Genomic DNA, 17,722 nt, shown 5'->3' with positions numbered 1-17,722 from the left:
CATTGGTTAGTGATGTTATTTCTTGGCTTAGTTTCTGTTTTGATGACTTGTCCTTCAGTGAGAGTGGGGTGTTGAAATCTCCCACTATTATTGTGTGGGGCTTGATGTGTGGTGTAAGCCTTTTTAACAGATCTTTTACAAATGTGGGTGCCCTTGTATTGGGAGCATAGATGTTCAGAATTGTGATGTCATCTTGGTTTACTTTACCTTTGATGAGTAAGAAGTGTCCATTCTCATCCCTTTTGATTAATCTTGGTTGAAAATCTATTTTGTTCGATATTAAAATGGCTACGCCTGCTTGCTTCTTGTGTCCATTTGCTTGGAATATTTTTTTCCAACCTTTTATCCTGAGGTGATGCCTATCATTATGGGTGAGATGTGTTTCTTGGATGCATAAGAATGTTGGATCCTGTTTATGCACCCATTCAGTTAGTCTGTGTCTTTTTATTGGAGAATTGAGACCATTGATGTTGAGAGATATTAACGACCAGTTACTATTAAGAGTCTTAATTTTGATGTTGTTTTCAGTTGAGCGTTTGTGTAGTTGTCTTTTTGCCATGGTATAGTTATCTATTTCCTGAGTAGTTTTGGTTGTAGCTTGACCCTTTGGGATGGAGTTTTCCTTCTAGTACCTTCTGTAAAGCTGGATTTGTGGATAGGTACTGTTTGAATTTGGTTTTGTCATGGAATATTTTGTTTTCTCCATCAATGGTTATTGATAGTTTTGCTGGGTAAAGTAGTCTGGCCTGGCATCTGTGGTCTCTTAGGGTTTGCAGGATCTCTGTCCAGGCCCTTCTGGCTTTGATGGTCTCTGCTGAGAAGTCGGGTGTAATTCTGATAGGTTTGCCATTAAATGTTATTTGGCCCTTTTCCCTTGCAGCTTTTAATATTTTTTCTTTGTTCTGTATGTTTTGTGTTTTGATTATTATGTGACGGGCAGTTTTTCTTTTCTGGTCAATTCTATTAGGTGTTCTGTATGCCTCTTGTATGTTTATAGGCACCTCTTTCTTTAGATTGGGGAAATTTTCTTCTATGATTTTGCTGAGAAGAGTTTCTGGGCCTTGGAGTCTGATATCTTCTCTTTCTTCAATGCCTATTATCCTCAGATTTCTTCTTTTCATGGTGTCCTTAATTTCTTGGATGTTTTGTGTCAGGAGTTTTCCAGATTTGGCATTTTCTTTATTGGTTGCTTCAAGATCTGTGATTGTATCTTCTAGACTTGAGATTCGCTCTTCCATCTCTTGGATTCTATTAGAAAAGCTCAGCACTGAGTCATTCACCTTCTTCTCTGAGGCCTCACGTTCTCGTTTTTCTTCTGTCTGTGTGTTTATCATTGAATCCATTTTCATCTTCATATCTTGAACAGATTTTTTAATTTCTTTCATCTGGTTGCTTATGTTTTCCTGAAAAATTTCCAGTTCTACTCTATGTGCTTCTTTTATGTCTCGCACCTGCTTCGCTGCTTCTTCGTGCATCTGATTTCTAATTCTATTTGTTTCCTCCGATACCATCCTCATTACCAAGGCTTTGAGGTCATTTTCTTGTGTTTCCATTGTATGTGAGTTCTCCGTGTTGTTTTCCTTGGGATAGCTGGGAGCTGGAGACTCCATGTTGTTTTGGGGTTTTTTGCGAATGCTTTTACGCTGTCCCTTAGACATCTTGCCGTCTCTGTTTTTGTTGGGTAACTTCCAGAGTTGAGTGGATGGAGTCTGATGATAGCTTCACTTGTTTTCTCACGATTTCCGTAGGCTGGAAGCCCTGATACTTCACTGGTGTGTATGGCAGGAGGTTAGCCCTGTAGTTTTGGGCTCTCACCACCAGTGATCCTCAGCTCCCCTTTGCTGTGGATCCTGCAATCTTTCTGGGTCTCTGAGTGATCGTTGGGTCAGGCCAAGGTAATCACAACCTTTTGGGTCCCTTGCCAAGTCCCGCCAGAGATACTGGGCCCGAGCCACGTGGCGAGCTCAGCTAGTTTCTCAGGGCCTGAACCGTCTGTCACAGCAGGAGAACTGCGATTGCACTGAGCAATCACCCCGGGTGGAAGTGAGTGCTCCACCCACCCCGTGTCTCCGCAGGAAAACCAAGGCTGCTTGAGCAAGCACCCAGGGTATAACTGAGTGCCCCGCCCAGCCCGCGTCACAGCAGGAAAACTGTGGCAGTGCTGCGCACTCACCTAGGGTAGAAGTGAGCGCTTCTCCAGGCTTGTGTCCCAGCAGGGAAACTGGGACCTTGATGAGCAAGCACCCAGGGTAGAAGGGAGCGCTCCACCCAGCTTGCGTGGTAGTAGAAAAACCAATGCTGAGCTGGGCAAGCACCCAAAGTATTACTGAGCGCTCTGCACGTGTCACAGCAGGATAATTAGGTCTGCGCTGAGCCGGAGCGCAGGATGGAAGCCGGCTCACCGCCCAGCTTGCGTCACAGCAGAAAAACCCAGGCTGCCTGAGCAAGCACCCAGGGTATAACTGAGTGCTCCGCCCCGCTCGTGTCCCAGCAGGAAAGCTGAGCTTGCGCTGAGCCGGAGCCCAGGGTGGAAGCCGGCTCACCTCCCAGCTTGCGTCACAGCCGAAAAACCAAGGCTGCTTGAGCAAGCTCCCCGGGTATAACTGAGCGCTCTGCCCCGCTCGCGTCACAGCAGGAAAACCACGTCTGCGCGGAGCCGGAGCTCAGGGTGGAAGCCGGCTCTCTGCCCCGCCTGCGTCACAGCAGGGGAGCTGCGCCTCGGGCAGCCGAGCCAGCCTCTCCACAGCCCAGCTCACTGAGCCCACCCAGGATTCTGGGGCCGAACCCGTCCGCTGAGTCCAGCCTGGGTCTCAAGGCACCACGCGACCCAAATCCTGTCCAGAGTCCCCTCTCCCGCAGCAACTCCCACTGTCCACCGCACTAATCGCCTCCACTGGAAGGCTGTGAGCTGCAAACCTCAGCCACCGCCTCTGGCGCTGCCGGAGCCGCTGTGGGCACTGTTGTTCTCACCGCCGCCGCTCTGATCCGAGAAAGTCCTCGCTCCTCCTGTGTGCAGGGGCCGGCAGGTCCTCCGCACCCTGGTCCCTCCGGACCGTGGAGCACTTCTGCTGCCGTGGTGTGGGGACCTTGGTGTTCCAGGCTCAGAAATCTGTGCAATTCCCTGAATTGTTCGCTGGAGCTTTCAAACACGGTCCACACTGCTCGCCGCCATCTTGGATCTCCCCATGAAGTGCATTTTTAAAATCTTGTTTCCATTTCCTTTTCTTGTTTATCTTATTTTCTTTCCACTTGTTTTTGGCTATTGGAGGCTGAATGGAAGTGTTTTTATGTATATAAAATAGACAAGATTATTATTATTATCATCATCATCATCATCATCATCAATATCAGCACAGGAAGGATGAGTCAAGGGTGTCCTAGACACTTCTATGGTGAAAAGACACCAAAGAGGATGACTGTGTTCACACAAGTGGTGCATTAGTCCTTTAGAGAAGCTTCAAAAATGTGTCCAAACTCCCGAGAACATGTGTTCATGCACATGAAAAAATAGAAAGAAAAAGAAATAAAGACATTTGTCCTGGAGCTGTACCCTCAGAAGATAGTGAAATCTGGACGGTAAATGGCATCAAAGCTAACCTGTCCTTATGTAGTGGAAGGCATTTACGTGCAGATGTGAGCATACTCCTTGGCCAGAGGTAATAAGGAAGAGTATTACAGAGAAACGAAACGGTGAGAAAGGACACTGTACTCACTGCCACATGCCTAGAATATCACTGTCAATTCTGAGCAGGTGTGGAAGAGCTCATTAGGTGGAGAGTTTGTGGAAAGTTGAAGAGTCCCAAAGCATGTGATAGGTTGAACACTGAAAATATAGCCAGTTAACATAAAGGAAATGACCCAGGCACTTCTCTGTGTTTAAGTTATCTTAATGGCTGCTATGGTAGGAATACTGGGTTTGACTCAAAGAATATAAGTAACAAGGGGCACCCAAGGGAGGATGCTTAAGTCTCACTCAGAAGGGAAATCTTGTCTATCTCTTCTCTCTTTATCCCTGCACTTCCCCTAGTGGGACTGCCTTGCCAGGGCACAGGGCAGGGGGGTGAGCTCGGTCCTGATGCAACTTGATGAGCTGGGATGTTTGGGAGGGTGGGGCTCCCCTTCTCTGAGAAGTAGGGGAGGGGGAGGGAAATACAAATAAATTAATAAAAAGAGAAAAAAAACAACACTGGGGGAAGAAATCTATCTCAATTAAAGAAGGATTTTTTTTTAAAATCTCATAGTTACCAAGGAATGAGTTGTACTGATTTAAAAAGTTTGAGCTGGGGTAATGGCTCAGTGCTCACTCTATGAGCATAAAGACCTAGATCCCACACCCATGTAAAAAGCTGGGAATGGCAGCTTTCATCTTCAATTCTAGCACTGGGAGGCAAAGATGGGAGGATCACTGGGATTACTGGCCAGCTAGTCCAGGAATCAGCTAGCACTGAATTGGGGTTCCTGAAAGCTCCGTCTTATCCCCCCCCAACACACACACACACACACACACACACACACACACACGCATACACCTGCACTGGCACATATAGTCATATTCCACACACATACGCTTATGATGAGTGCCATCACTGGTGTGCAAACGAAGCTCACTTAGATATGCTGAAAGAGTGAAGAGGATTCAGACACTACTTGAGGATAAGACCCATAAATTGTCTTTTATTTCTTAGCATCTGTGATTATACAAAACCTACTCAGTGTCAAAGGCTCCCCAAGCCTGCCTCCGGTCCAGAGGAGAAGTTTTGCTGTTCAATACCGTGGGTGTATTTGCTGCACTAACTTTATGAAATTAACAATGCTAGCTATAGAGAAAAAAATTTTAAATGTATTAGTCAATATGTGGAGAAGTGTAGATGATGAAATGACAGCTGAAGACGCGTGGCCCTTACAGAATGATGTCACTAGCTCAGAACCCTTCCTGACTGTAGGAATCAATCGCATTCTGTACTGTATTCCAAGATTTCTGTCTTAGGCTCCAGGCCAGCTACCTGTCTCCGCTTTTGACCTCTCAAATCTTGGGTACCAAATGATGAAGTTTTGCCTTTCTTCTAAGAACCCACTGTTCTGAATAAATTAGTAGACTTTAGTGGGGATGGAAAGCAGATAGGCTAAGGACTGCCTTTTCTTTTCTCCAAAGAGCCTTCCTTAACCTGCTCTCCCATGATAGCTACAATTACTGCTCCTTGTGGTTACCAAGTTTTTCTTTCTCTTTCTGGTAGATTTTCCTTCAGAAATGGAAACCTTTCTCCACTTGTTATGCAAAGCAAGGTCTCTTTTTAGTAGCCAGCAGTTATTCTTAGTCATTGTGGAATGGGGAGACAGGCAGAGACTGCCCTCACTTTCTTTTTGCTTTATCAATCAGTACTTAGGAAAGCCTTCCTTCACAATAAAGACACTTTTGTACTTAGCACAGTCTCACGAATAAAGGCCTTGGCCTCCTGCTGCATATCTGCGTGTGGGTATTTATGAACGTGTGCATGTTGCAAAGGTTTTCTAAGGTTCTTAATGGATGGAGAAACTGTCTGCAAAAGACCAAAGGGTTATCACTAACTGAACTTGAACTGACAGCTACTGACATATGAGGAGACTTATTTTGCAGGTAAGAAAAAATCCACTACTAAAATAATGAATGGCTCATCTGTCATTGGGCAGATGACAGATAAATGAAAAGATAAACTCAAACTAGTTGAAACACCCAGAGGAAGAACCAAAGGGTTAAAGCACTTTGGAGCAGACTCCTGTTGCAGAGCCAAGCACACTGGGGTGAGTGTGCAACAGAGCATAGTTGGTGATCACAGGAATATGGCCAGAGAACCCTTTGTTCTCCTCAGAAACAGAAACAGCAAAGAGACATCTCAAATCTGGCACCTGCAAAGGCTTTTTCTTTAATAAGAAGTCCTAGGTGGCCAGGTAGGACTTGCACAATCACCACAGGGTTCACTCAGGTTCCAAAAAGTTCCGATTCAATTCCTGTCACTTCTGCCCTTTGAGAAGTTCCTAAAGAAACTACATCTGTATCAAAGACCCTACATACTACTTGACCTTGGCTTAGTCAAACATCTGGACTACAGCCATGGAATGCTATACCCTTGGCTATATTTAGCCCTTTTCAGAGCTATTTACAATCAACCTCTCTATCTGATCTTACATCCTCCAGGGTTTCCCTAAAACTCTTAAGGATGACATACCTACCTGACCCTTCCATCAGCTCCCGAGCTAAGAATGTGATATACATAATATTTAGATAGTGTAAACTTCTCTGCCTTGTTGGAGTCCATCCCTTATGGCCCCACACATTGATTCTGACTTTCTTTATTGAAGCTTCTTTTGCCATAGAACTTGGAGTACCTTGAATCCCTAGTCCTGAGCGACAGCCACGGTCTCTGGCTCAGAATGAACTATTTCAGACAAATGGCATTGGTCCATAAAAGCCAGCCTTCCACTTGCAAAGCACTTCTTTTCAAAATAAGTCAAATAAGTAAAATTTCTCTGTGTCTATTGCCAGTGAATATTTTTAAACATTAAAGCTGTGTGCAACAGATGGCCTGGTGGCAAAAAGCCTGTGATCTCCATGTTTGGGAGGCTTGAGTGGGAGAATCAGAAGTTCAAGGGGGCCTGATCTGGAAAGCAAGTCCCAGAGATGCCCGTGCTTTGCAGTAAATGATTGTCTCTAATTTTGAAAACAAAATAGAACCACTCTGTGTGAAAAAAAAATATGAACTGCTTAAGCATTTACCATCCAGCTTCCACAGCAAATGTAGAATGTCATGTGGATTTCTAAAATAAAGAGTTCCGAAACACTTGAGCTAAAATAACAGGTACGCTGCCTTTCTTTATAGATAAAAATGTGTCAGGCCTCCATGACAATGCAAGTTTGCTAGGAGTTGCTGTTATGGGAGTGACCCGTTACCAGATCCATTCTGTAAGATTAAGATTTTTGGACTTTGGGGCTGCTGAGATGGTTCGCCCATTAAGAGTGCAAACTGCTCTTGCAGAGGACTGGAATTTGGTTCCCAGAACCCATGCCAGACCTGATGATCTCTTCTGACCTCCGTCTGCATCTGCACTCATTTGTAACATCCACACACGCATACGTAATTCAAAAATGCAATAATGATATTTTAAAAAGATTCCTGTGCCCGTTATCAGTTCTTTGACTCAACAAGAATGTGACAGGCTCAGATACCAGTGTTTTATTGATGTGTTCCAGAAGGTTCCAATGGACAAGCTAATAGAGCAATGTTGTATTTGGTAGTCACCTAGGTTGTTTCTTTGAGATTTTCCAGACATAGAGCAGAGGCAGAAAGACCACAGAGTTGGCGCGAGCAATTCTTTAGACCCCAGACAACTGACATGCTCTTAATGCGTACTGTGCTTTCCTAACAGGCCTCACTCTGCATATTATCTGTGAAGTGAGTGACAGTGGAAGGTGCTGTGGGTGATTCCTTTTTGTCTGTTTCTCTGCTTGAACACAAACTTCAGAACACCAGGAGATTTCTTAGTACTGTGTAGCAGTAAGTCCCTGTGTCACTCCAGCCTGTGGTCAGCCTCCTTCCCCAGGGACCTGTGTGCCTTGCTATCTCCTCCAATCCAGGTCTCTGTTGAATGTCCTCTCTTCAGTCCTGCCTTTCTTGTTTTTTCTCTTGAGCACTAGCATTCATTGTTCTCTATCTGTCTATGAGGCATTGAATCTCCTTAGAATATCTGCCACTGGCACTGTGTCACATACTGACTGCGCATCAATATCCAGTGTAGACTGGTCCAGCAAGCCACAGAGGATATGGAAATCCTCAGATGTTTAAGTTTCTCATATAAATTAGTGTAGTACTCATATGTAACTCTTAACACACACTTTCCCAAAGTCTTTAAAGCATCTCTTGATAGCTTATGCTGTCTACCACAATGCAACATTATGAATAATTACAATTAGTTACTGCACTCTAACTAATTTAAGAAATAATGGTGGGAGAAAATTTTCAGCACATGAATGGTTGAATCCTGAGATGTGGAACATGTAGACAGGGAGGGCTAACTACATTTATTTGCTAGTTAGCTTAATGTCTCTTTTTCCTATAGAATGTAAGTTGCATAAAATAAGAACTGTCCTATTCTCTCTTCTCTAAGCCTAGATATTGAGATCTCCAATAAGTAAATATGGAAAGATAGTCATTAAAAGATCCAACCAGACGATGGAATTTAGGTGGCTCCGTATATCTGGGTCTTGGGTACTGCAGTACAAATTAGTGCAAAATCCTCAGGAAAGATTTTTGCCAGAGTGCCTCCTAGGTGACAGTAAGATGATGAGATATCACTCTAGAAAAAGGAGGAAGCCAGGGAACAGCTTAATCAGGCTTGACTCTCACAGAGGACCTATGTGGAAAACAGAGACACAACCCTTAGCAGATCGCTTTGGAGAGAGTGGACCCCTACAAAGTGGGACTTGTTGTAACCCTAAAGGCCATTGTACTGGTCTGCTCATTCCTTTATTAAAATACCCAAGACTGGATAGCATAGATACCATACACCATAGAAATGTGTCTTTTGACTTTTTGAAGGTTGGGAAGTAAAAAGGAAGGTTCCAGTGGGTTCTATATCTGCCAGTGGCCCAATCTTGGCTTCTAAAATCCTGCCACTTCCTACACTCTCTAGCACAGTCTTCAGTGGGAGCGAGTGTGTCCTCATACGACTAAAGACGCAAAAGGACAAAGGGCATGGTAGTCTGGGAAACTCATCCACGAGGGTGAGGCGCTCATGGCCTAATCGCTGCCCAAAGCCCCACACCCAATTCTAACATACTGGGGACTCAGTGGCAACATAACCACTACAGAGGACACAGACATTCAGACCACGGCACCAAGGTAGATGCCACCTTAGTCATTCTGAAAGTGAAGTGTTTTTCCAAGGACACCGTTCCCAGGGTACAAATGGCCTAAAATGTAGAAGCAATGAAACTGGCATGGGAGTTCTTTAGGAGGACCAAAAATGAGTCAGGGAGATGGGCCAAATCCAATGTAGTATGCATGGATACAGCAATAAAACAGCTTGAATCATCTGTGTGTCTCAGTGTAGTAAGTAGAATTCCCCATCTACCTACAACTTTACCCAGACAGCATCTAACCTTTAGCTTATGCACTCCTTGCCACAATCCTCCACCCATCTTCCTGTACCCCAACCCCTGGACCACACAGGACAGAGCATATTGATTAACTTTCCCAGAGAAATCCAGGAACATTTGAATGCTATTTTCTCTCCTTATATCATTTTCTGCTCAAGACCCATCAAAAAGTCACACCAGCCTGAGGCCTAGAGGCTGTGGCAGAAAACTTGAAGTCAAGTTCAGGTTAATATTAAAAGGGGTGGCGGAAAGAATAACTGTGGTGCAAATGACATCGTTTCATCTGTCCTCACAAAACAGGCCATTTCCTCAAGGGTAGCAAGGAGCAGGAGCAGGAAATTGTGTATTACGCAAACACAGACTGGCAGCTGTGGCTCCCATCTCTTCATTTAAACCAGAATTCTATTCTTCTTCTTCAGTAGTATGCATGGGGAGGAGCCAGAGGGGTCAAAAACCCCACAAGAAAACCCACAGAATCAGCTGGCTGGGGCTCACAGAGGCTCACTGAGACTGAACAGGGAGCCTGCATGGTTCTGACCTAGGTCCTCTGCATACATGTTACGGTTATATAGCTTGGTGTTCTAGTGGGACACCTACCAATGTGGGTAGGGGCTGACTTTGCCTCTTGTTCCTGATTTTGCAGTCATTTTCCTCCTACTAGGTTGCCCCATCAAGCCTTAATATGAGGGGAGGTACCTAGGATTACTGCAACTTGATATGCTACGTTCGGGAAGTCTGTTCTTTTCTGAAGGGAAACAGGTGAGTGGATCTGGAGAGAGGGGAGTCCGAGGGAAGGACTGGGAAGAGATGAGGGAGGGGAAACTGTGGTCAGGATGTAAATATGAGAGAAAAACAAATTTTAAGAAGTATGCTTTAAAAAAAAAAAAGGAATTCTTCCTTGCAAGTTTGACTGCAGAGGCCCTGAATTTATGTATTTTAGTATTGAAACCACAATTTTCAAACCCAGCACTGAGACTTATAACCTGAGAGAATCAATTTAGCTAACTTAGCCTATTTCTCACATGTAAAATAAGAAGAAATAATAATTAACTTATAAGGTTGTACATAAAACACATAGTCCTATAGATCATAAAGCCTTGTGAATATATCACATTAAATATGCACAGTATATGTATCACTGATTCAAAGATCCCCCTAGTCCTTTCCTTTCCCATTATCTCATGCCAACCAGCCAGACAGATGAGGCAAAGGAGCATAAGGGAAGTGGAAAGGCATTATAGCCACATTTAAAGGAACTGAGTGTCTACTCAGAAGGCACAACTTGGTACTGAGTCAGTAGACTCTCCTTTCTGTGAAGCAAATACCCAAGAAAAATGGGCCAAATGGGACACAGAGTGAGCCATGATGGATTGAGACAGGAAGAGATGTAGACAAGGCTCAAATTACCCAGAGTTACAATCAGTCCCCAGGGACTAAATGATGTCTGTGGGATCAGCTATAGGGGAGCTTGTAGTAAAAAGCACAAGGCTAGGTATAACCATTAATCTCCGTTATACCTGCATTGACTTTAGACTCACCTGGGAGATTTGTAAAGCGTACTTCCTGGTGCTTTTGTGAGGGAATCCCAGAGAGGACTAACACAGTGACAAGACCCTTGCCAAATGTAGACGACACCACCCTAATAGGCTGCTACCCCTGAGAGAACGCTTCCTCTGCTGTCCTCTCTCCATCATGATGCCGCTACTCAGATCCACCACACCATCTGTGATGAAATAATGGCGAAAACAAACTCTTCCTTTCATAAACATTTCCACAAGTATTTTGACTCATGGGTGAGGAACATACTGACACACTGCGTACACAGCCTCCCTCCAGGCTGAGAAAGTATTACAAGGGACCCAGGGCAAGGATGATTCAGAGATCAGTTTTCTCGATGGTAAAGCACATGCCTGGCCTTCTTCTTTATGCGTGTTTTCATTTTTAAAAGCTACAGTGCCTTACAGGGTTTATAGTCGTAGACACATGTCAAACAGGCCTCCCCCACTCGCACTTCTATGAAGCTCACTCATTAGAGTGGGTGTCCTTGGGCATGGGTGAGGGTAAATGGCTGGTCAGAAACTGACAACCAGTAGACAATGTTTGCACCTGCTGGGTGTCTGTGCATTCGGTTCCAAAGCAGAGGTTTTCCTACTGTTGTCGCTCTGACCACCGGATCCTGACATTGTTCCTGTAGCAGACAAACGTGTGTGGCCTTGGAGGAGAAGATGGAGACAGGTGCATCTTTCTAGGACTCCCCTTGAGGAAGGAGATGCATTCACAGAAGTTCTCTTCTTCCTGCTCTCATTAAGACTTAAAAGGGGGCAAGCAACAGCTCCCAGTGTAATTGTTTTCCATAACACAGTATAGATGTACCATTTCTCCATCCATGAAATGGGCATGAGAGTGGGACCTAACATTGCTGTGAGAGTGGAACATGGTACAGCACACGTAGTAGGCACTCAGAGGACATCTACAATTAGCTTACTAGTTGTAAGCATGGCTTGCTTCCTGAACTAGCATGAACTGACTAGTTCAAGAGTTGGCAAGAGCAGCATTCGAAGCTCAGGGAGACTGCTGGCCTACAAGCATCCACAGTGCTTGTTATGTGTGGATCAGCGTGAAGGTGGGTGGACTTGTGAACTACTTTCCAAGGGTCTCCCTTTTCTCTTGGAGATAGAGAAACTTAGAGTGGAAGTAGGTAGAGATGTGCAAAGTCAAGCCCAAAATGATAGATTTGGAAGTGAAATCCACATCCCTGTCCACCTCAGACACCTAAGTGTGCCATTGTTACCCAAGCTCCCCACTCAACAGAAGGAACCTCACTGAGTGAAAACTTTATCCATGAGAAAAACCATTCATTCTAGTACAGGCTAGGCCTTGTGCCTCTGTGGAGGTTGCCTTGGGAATGAGTCACACCTCCTAATTTCACGGACTTCCTTCTAGAACTCTTATTTGCTCTGTGCTTTGAGGGATTTTTATTTAGTTTCATTTTTTTACTACAGGGATTGGAGTTTCTCCCAGAAGCCCTCAGCAACTCTGATGTTCCAGATAACATCCCAATCTTGCCGGGTTCACTGAGCGCCTATGGCTGCTGGGAAAGCCACCAGGCACTTCAAACCCTCATCACATCTGAGCCTTATAAAATATCCTGGTGGAAAGTCTTCTCTCTTTAAGGCAACTGAGGCACTGAGAAATAATGATGCTGTGTAATTAGTAGATAGTGTGGCATCAAGGACCAAGTCCAGAGTCAGCCAGCTGCAAACACAACTCTTTGTATTACACAGAAACTCACTGCAGGGTGTTGTTTGCTTGTTGTTTTTTTATTTTTGTTTTTGTTTTGTTTTTATTTTTGGTGTTTTTTAATGAGAAGAATGAAGGTTCCAGAGGGAAATGAATGATTCATGATCCTAGTCCACAGGAGAAATTACACAACCATCTAAGTGATGTCTCAATTCCTGTAGCCTGAGTGTGTTCTGAAGCCTGGATCCTCAGCATCCCTTCATTACGTGAAACACTTCAATCGCCTGCAAATATGTTACCTTTCTGCTTTAAGCTAATCAGGACAGTGCCTTGACTTCAATAATCACAAAAATTTAAGTTGTGTGCCTTGAAATTATTTACCACATGACTTGAAGACACCCTCTAGTGGTGGTCAGCTTTCCTTCCTGAGAACATCATTGGCTGCCTGAAGGGTCTATGGACAAGTGTCTGTTGCAGCATGCACAGAAGTTATTGAAAAGCATATTCCTTCACCTAGGTTGACACAGTTTACCTCCAGTGCTCAGTGTTTGCCCCTGCAGAGAAGAAGACAACCTAAAGTTTCTATGGTCCTAGTCCATGAATGGACCAGACAGGTTTTTTTTTATGAGAAACAAACTGATTAAAATGAATTCCACTCGTTTATCCTCTCTGTAATTGACACTTGCTTGATATTTGATTACTGCTCCAGTGTGATGGCTAGCTTTAATTGTCCACTTGATATAATCCAGAAGCCCTTGAGAATAGAGTCTAAGTGAGGAATTGTTGATGTTGAATTGTCCTTTGGGGAAAAAAATCTGTGCATGCTGTTCTCAACTGAGTTAATGGAGGTGAGCAGGTCTACCCTGGATGTAGGTAGCACCATTTCACTGACTGAACGTGAAGGACAAAGCCAGCTGGGCACCATCGCACCATGGAGTTGGCAGGAACTTTTACTACATGGATGTGACTGTCTGGTTCAAGTTCCCGCCACCTTGACTTCCCTGAAATGATGGGCTATAACCTGGAATAGTGAACTAAAGCAAAGCCATTCTCCCCTAAGCATGGTTGCTTTTGTTGGGATATTTTATCACAGCAACAGAAAGGAAAGTGGGACAGCAAGGTCCTGCGGATTCTCCATTTAGCCACGGAATGAGTGAATCTCAAACTCCATAACTCAAGGAGCAGCACCACCAAAGCAAGGGAGGCCATAGAAACATGCCTGCTCATGTGAGACCCTGCCCCAAAGTCAGCACCAGGCCTTATGGAGTGAGGAGGCCTTCAGGGCTCAGCCTTTGAGGTGGCATGCAGACAGTGCCTTGTAAGGATGAGGAAAATCTTGCAGAGATCACACATACTCAATTACTGTCATTTCTCCCATGACCAATATATAGAGAGATGGGAACCATGATACAAAAGAAGTAATAATATGGCTCTTACTGTTACAAACCTGTTTTACAAGGTTTTTGTTTCTCATTTCCTTGTAGAAGTTTCTGCATCTCTTTCAATCAAGATCTTGCCAAGAACAGAAAAGTGCACATATTAGGAACATTTCAAGTAGAGTTTATTTACTACAAGAAGACTACAAGAAAATTGTGACAGAATACAGGAGAAGCACAGGGATAATGAAGGACTCTAGTTTCAACAGGGCTGGAGTTTTCATTACTTCTAAGTCCAAGAAAATAAAAGGTTTTAGGGAGTAATCCCTGTAAAGTAATGTTTTGAAAGGAACCAATATTCTCTGTTCAGAGACTCGGCCAGGCAGAAGACAGAATCATAGGATAATACACTCTAGCCAGAATGGTCCCCTCCCCAAGCCCTTCCTGAGTCATCCTATGGGGAAACTCTGCATGCCTATCTTACCCTTTGAGTGGAATACACTAGAGAAGTGAAGAATGGAAAACAGCCATGTGGTACCTAGAGCCCAGATGGAGGCACTCAACCCAGGACCCAAAGAAACGTTTGTAAATAATCATTGGGTGTTAATCAATATTCTTTTTAAGTGCTTTTAGAAGATTTTTATCTGGCTGCATGTATACCTTCAGGCCAGAAGAGGGCACTTGACCAAATTATAGATGGTTGTGAGCCACTATGTGGTTGCTGGGAATTGAACTAGAGACCTCTGGAAGAGTAGAGAGTGCAGTTAACCACTAAGCCATCTCTCCAGCTTCCCCCCCCCCACCAGTGCCACCTTTTAAAAAATCTCTTTTTAAGCAATATTCTTTAAACTATTATTTTTTATAGTCTAGCAATGAACAATGAAAAATTAAATTTATACATACACTTATGCAATACATCAAACTTCCAAATACTTGGAAGTAAATCTAACTGAGCATGTTTAATTCTTTGTCAAGCAAATTATAAAACAGTGGTTCTCAGCCTTCTTAATGCTGTGACCCTTTAATACAGTTCCTCATGTTGTGGCCATATCCAGCTATAAATTATTTTTGTTGCTACTTCATAATGGTAAGTTTGCTCCTACTATGTGTACTTTAATGTAAATATTTTTGTAGATGAAGGTTTGCTATAGGAGTAATGACACACAAGTTGAGAACCGCTGCTACAAAACATTGTTAAGATGAATTAATAAAAGCTTAAATAAATGGAAGTTTGTGTCACATTTGTGACTGGTTGCCTATAGAGTTAGCGCTATCTTTCTCATAATTTGGCATGGTCTACATTTATTTATTTGTGTTTGTGTATGGGAGGGTGTGTGCCACAGCACTCATGATTATGTGAGAAAAAAACTTAAGGGAGCCGGTCCTCTCCTTCCATTATGTGGACTCCAGGGCTTGAAGGTCAGGTGTCCAAGCTTGACATTACACGAAACTTTACCAGAGCCATCAAACCAACTCCTCAAATTTGGAGAGAGAGAGAGAGAGAGAGAGAGAGAGAGAGAGAGAGAGAGAGAGAGAGAGAGTGTTAATTCTCAAGTTCACATAAAAATAAAAAAAGTTCAGAAGTTGGAAAAATTGTTACTTGCTTTCTTCTCCTACTTTTCCTCCTCTCTTTCTTTTCAGACAATATCTGACCGTATAATCAACACTGGCCTCAAACTTCAAATCCTCCTACCTCATGTGCCGCCAGCTCCAGCTACAAGAGCTTCTTATAAAGCAAAACTAATTTAGACACTGTGGTGGTAGGCCAAGGACGGATAGACAGACACATAGAGGGACCAAGATGGAGTCCAGAGCTAGAGCAAGTCATGGAAGGACACTTTGTTAGGATAGAGGTGACCCTGCAGAGCGGTGACTAATGGACAGTCTTCTCAGGAAGCAGTACTGCATCAAATGAGACTCTATGGGAAAAATGAGTTTTGACCCCTGCTTTGTCCCTTACATAAAAGTCAATTCTATGAGTTTTAAAAAAAATAAATGGAATAGCTTTAAAATAAAACTTCTAATTATCACAAATGGATCATAGATCTTAATATAAAATGAAAAGTTACAAAATTTCTAGAAGAATCTATAGACAGAACTTGCCTGACCTTGGCTTTGGTGATGCAATTTTAGGTAAACGCCAAAAGCTCTTTTGGAATGGAAAAAAAAATTAACTTTCAGGTTACTCTGAAAAGAAAGATGCATTTGAATTCATTAAAATAAAAAGCTTCTGCTCATTGAAAATGTTTAGTAAGAAATAAGAAATCACAGATTTTTCAAATTGCTTTTTAAATCTGTACTTCTTGACCCTTTGTTACCGCAGGTCTCAATTCTCGCCAGAGAGGTGTTTTTGTACAATGCACAGCAGATACTACAAAGAGAGTCATAGTCTCAGAGAGCTGCTGTAATGCCAGTAGCACACGTAATTTCCCTCCTGCTGCATGGACTTTAAGTCTCATTGCGCAGCCGTTGGTTATCACTCACGTGTGAATGTCACTTCTGGCACTATTATGCATATCTTGCCATGTTAGTAATTTTCGTGGTTGAGCTGGGTAGGGCTGTTTAATTGCTTCCCTCCCTTGGCAACTTGCATAGAATATTTTTTTGAGCCATGGAAGCTAGATAAGGAGAAAGAGGCTTTTGGGTCAGGATCAGCTTCAGTCCTCTCAGTCCTGTGTCTGAAGTGTGTGGTATCTTCAGTAACAGCGGACAACACTCAACCCCTGAGAGGCAACCAACGACTGCATTGATGGTCTCTATTGTTTGGAGAGTCATTTGGGCTACCCTGGGTGACCCTTCAAAGGGGGACTTATCATGTCTGATACTGGGGGTTTCATTTCTCTGTGGTTCTTGTGGGGAGCATTGTCAGCCCAGTGGCTTAACTCCCATCTCTGTTTCTGTCTCTCTGTCTCTGTCTGCCTGCCTGCCTGCCTGTCTGTCTGTCTGTCTGTCTGTCTGTCTCTCTCTCTCTCTCTCTCTTTCTCTCTCTCTCTCTCTCTCTCTCTCTCTCTCTCTCTCTCTCTCTCTCTCTCTCTCTGTGTGTGTGTGTGTGTGTGTGTGTGTGTGTGTGTGTGTGTGAATGCGTTGCAAGCATGTGTGTATGTGTATACACATATACTTATATAATTTTAGGTAAATATGAAATGATATGATTCCTTAGGGTTGTCAAACAATCTTGGTGTCATTTGCATGCTCGTCCCTCCTTCTGCTTCTACATGATTGGCCTCCTTCCCTCTTCTACAGTTGGAGCAACCACCTCCCTCCGTTTCCCACTCCATATCACCTACATCCTGCTAGTCTCCCTCCTAGCCACCCCTAAATCCCCTTTATACTTTTCTGGTCTCTCTATGTTGTAGACTCACATCTGAGAATTTAGAGCTAAGAACAGCTAATGAGAGAATATGCAGCATTTGTCTTCTGGGTCTGGGTTATATCACTCAAAACAATCCTTTAAGGGACAAATATATTGTGAAAAGTCAGAATACCAGGCAGTCTGCTGTGAAACAGTCTCCCCTAGATTCTGCACAAACAATACCAGAGCATGACAGTATCAATGGACATGTTAACATAGAACAGAGATATTTTCCAAAGGCCCCACCCCTAGACAAAGACCTACAGGCAACTATTTACCCCTGTGAGGAGAATGACCTGTTTCTGGAATGAGTCCCTTTGTCTAGTTATCCAATGCAGAATGGTCAGTTCTGAACCATCACACAAACAACAAAAATTGACTCAGCAAGTTATATATGTGTGCATACACACATGCATCTATGTGTGTGTGTGCACACGTATGTGTGTGTCCCTGTGCGTGCGCATGTGCATGTAACAAATATAACCAACAAAAAAGAGGCCATTAGCCTGTGGGTAACTGGAGGGAGACGTTTCAGGGTAGGTACCTGGAAGAGGCGGAAGGGAAGAAAGGAGGGGGAAGTGATTTATTCTACTGAAACTGAAATAGTTGTTTAAAAGATTTTAA

The sequence above is a fragment of the Acomys minous genome, assembly GCF_964271855.1.
Source record: "Acomys minous genome assembly, chromosome: 12".
In the NCBI taxonomy this organism is placed as follows: Eukaryota; Metazoa; Chordata; class Mammalia; order Rodentia; family Muridae; genus Acomys; species Acomys minous.
This window is presented reverse-complemented; position numbering follows the sequence as displayed.